The sequence below is a fragment of the Nomascus leucogenys genome, chromosome 3 (assembly GCF_006542625.1).
Source record: "Nomascus leucogenys isolate Asia chromosome 3, Asia_NLE_v1, whole genome shotgun sequence".
Lineage (NCBI taxonomy): Eukaryota > Metazoa > Chordata > Mammalia > Primates > Hylobatidae > Nomascus > Nomascus leucogenys.
This window is the reverse complement of record NC_044383.1, coordinates 143,232,625-143,236,218: the sequence shown is the minus strand read 5'-3', so window position 1 is coordinate 143,236,218 and position 3,594 is coordinate 143,232,625.

Sequence of the window (3,594 nt, the reverse complement as noted above, 5' to 3'; positions counted from 1 at the left end):
AATCCAGACATTTGGCCACACTGAGTGAACACCTGCTCCGTGCCAGGCACCCTTCCAGACTCCGAAGACCCAGCAGCGAGTAAAGCAGACCCAATGCCTGCCCTCGTGGAGCCCTGAAGGTTAATGATCTCAGTGCAAGGATTGGGGATGTGGGCAGGAACGGGGGAGGAGCGTTGTCAGAGAGAGGGAGCACCAAGAGGCTGCTGGCGCCTCCCGGCTCGCTCTGCAGCCTGGCCGGGCCCCGGGAGGGAGCCGCTGCCTAATTGGCTCCTGCCTGTTTCCAGTGGTGTCCATTTGAAGCCATCTAACGGCTCAGTTCCTAAGAAAGTTCCAGCAGAGGCCCTTGATTGCCCTCTGGAAGGCTAATTAGTCCCAGAAACAGAGCGTCTGTGGGGCCTGCGGGACGGGGGAGCCCTCAGCCGGCACAAATGGCGGAGCCGGCATGGGGCTGCCTTCTAATGGCTTTTTGAAGGTTGCTCTGCGTTTGATTGACAAATGCCATATGTCCCTAATGCGCTTCTCTGAGCTCTCTCTTGTTCACCTCTAAAACAGGTTCCTCTCTGCTTTGATTTCATATATACGATTTTACCAGTCCCTGTTCTTTAAAGGAAGGAAAGTCCTAACAGCTCATCCCCACACAAGGCCCCAACAGTCGCCAACTCCCGGCTCTAATGACTGCAGCCGAGTTCTCCAGCGCCTGCCACTGCAGGGGACAACGGAGCGGGCCCGCCGGTCCCCCTCAGCCGCTCCCCACTCACCCCTCCCCACTCACCCCCTCCAAGGCTGCTGCTCCCCCGAGGGGGATGCTCTGAGCGACGGGGATGAAAGGCCTGGTGATTGCTGTCACGAAGGCCCCAGAAGCCCCAAAGGCTCAGGAGACGCAGGCGGCTAAAAGCACCGGATGGGATGCTGGCCTGGGCCTTAAATAGCCATGCTGTGTCGAGGGAATGTGCTGGGCGCCAAACCCAGGGGCCACCGGAGCCACCTGCACCAGGGTGCTGTCCCCAGGGACTGCAGCCCCCTGGAGGCCTCCCCGAAGCCCGTCAGCCACAGACTTCCTCATGCTCAGCCACCTCCTCGCTGCTGGAGCAGTTGCCCTTTCTTCTTTGTTCCGCTCGAAGCCGAAACAGAGCCCAGCCGTGGCCCTCAGCATCCCCTCGGCAATGTGACAGGTGTTATTAACTTGTGCCCTCTCCTTCCTCATCTTCATCCCCTCCCGTCCCACTGGCCTTCTCTTCTCCAGGCAATTCCGGAAATTTCTAATTGCTTTTATCAATCTTCTCTCCCAGAGACACATGGAAGCTGCATAGATCTTATTCCTCGCTTGGATCTGCTGGCTGGAAAGGCTTGACCATGAGGACGGACTTGCTCCTGAAGGGTAATTGGAGGTGCAGGAGAAATTAGAAGCCACTACAGCTGTCACCGAGCACAAGCGACAAGCCCATTACCATGCTCGCTAATGACAGCCTGAATGTTCCCCTTCATTTTGTCAAAAATAACATCCTCATCCCCATGCAGCACTCCATCCAGCACCTGTCTGTCCCGCGCCTCCTTCAGGCCGGTGTCTTCCTTTGCTGCCACCAACACAGCTTCTCTTGTTCCTTAGGGCCCCCCAACTTCTCTGTCATCCATCCGCTCCACCCCATCCAGAAGCACCCCCGGACCACCGTTCGTTGTGCAGGACAGACGCCAGTCACCTTCTCTGTGTTCCCTTGAGAGGTAGCAGCGCTCTTGGGGCCCATAACGGGAGGAGCTGCCTAAAACATGAAGAGACCAAGAAGTCGTTCTGCCCCAGCACACTTTTAGTACAAAGTGCCCCCTCAACATCCGCTTAGCAATGGGAGCCTCCTGGACATGAGTGCCAAGGGCTTGCGAGGAACCAGAGGGAGTGACGTGGAGGGGCACCAGCAGTCACAGTCCACTGCCACCATGGGGAGCAGGGGGCGCCCGGCGCTTTCCTCTGGTACTGGGGGAGACCTCCTCCTTCCAAATCAGCTCTGGGGGTTTGCCTGCCCGCAGGGCACTTGGGCTGTTTCTGGTGCCCATGAGTACTAAAGATCCCTGGCCCTGTGACACCAGCTGGATTCTCTGTGTTTTCTGCACAAAGGTTGCAGCTGTTGCTTCACTCCAGGGACCAGAGAGCGATGCATAGGGACCTCCTCAGACCAATCAGGAGCTGCTTGTCACCAGGAGGACCCCCAGGCCGTCCTCCTGCCTCACCACTGCCCTTCAAGGAGTCCTCCCTGGGGACTCATCTGTGTTCCCCAAGCTGCCCTGCACTGGGGCAGACAGAGCCACTCCCTCCCAGGGAAGGGAGGCAGGAAAACCACAGCTCATAAATGGCCCCGCAATGTCACTGAGGAAAGGAGAAACACTGCCTTCTCTCCTTAACAGTAAAATCAATCTATGCCCAGCAAGCTAAGGAGAAAACACACCCACAAGTGCGGGCAGCTGTTTTCCTGGAGGGTCTTCACCTTCCCACTGCTATGTGCTTTGCCTTCCAGGGGCCCAGCCCCACCCCAGCTCTGAGCTGGGCAAAGGCCCTGCCCTCACACCTGGGGTCTGGGTGGACAAGGGACATGACCTATGCCATATACACAGAACATGGCTTCTGACTGTTTTCTCTACTGAGGAAGGAGCAAGAGAACTGGGCACCACGTGGCAGGAGCCACCCAGGAGGGCTGGGAGGAGGCTTATCTTGAAGAAACGACAAGAGGAACCAGGCCGGGGCCAGGTGGGGGCAACCACCGTATGAGCCACTCTCTAAGGTGGGCAAAGCCATACAGTCATGTGAGAGCCGCTGGGACAACCCTGCCTGAGATGACAGTGACCCAAGAGGCCAGGTCAGAGTGACTCCAGCCCACTCTCTCCAGCCCTGCCAACTGGCAAAAGAGTGTGCAACTGTGATGACAACCTGGAAAGGCAGGGAAGAGCACGTCTGGCAGCGGGAGAGGTGGACAGCAGGCAGGACAGCCTGGGCATCCCAGGTTGGGGCCACAGGGCTGGGAGTGAGGGGACATCACCAATCACCAGTGGGATGCCAACAGATTCCTCTAGCCACAGAGGGGGTGGATGCATTGCAGCAGAGCCCTTGGCTGGGGACACCCGCAGGGCGGCCCTTCCTTGACTCAGGAACGAAGCCAGAGGGTCCTAGGAGGGCAAGGGGAGGGTGACCCAGGACTTCCAGGGATGTGGGACTTTCAGGGCCAAAACAAGGGAAGTCCCAGGAAAGCTGGGACCAGTTGGTCCCCCTATCTAGAGGGAAAAGTCTCCGGAACTTTCGCTGTACCCCACTGAGCTTGCAGGGCCCACACCCTCCAAAACCCCCACACCCACATCCCCACACCATGCAACCATGGAACACGGGGCGGGAGGCCTCCCAGGAAGAGACCCACAGGGCTGCTGGGGCTAAGACCGGCAGAGGACAGAGGCCACCCCTGAGCACAGCCCTGAGGACCTGAGACTGCAGGCAGCAGGGAGGCAGTGAGGATGCCCGGGATCCCAGGGCTGGGGGGACTGGGGGCGCCTGGCTCCAGGGACAAGCCCTGGCCCAGGGTGTGTGTATGTGTACGTATGTGCACGTGTGTGCACATG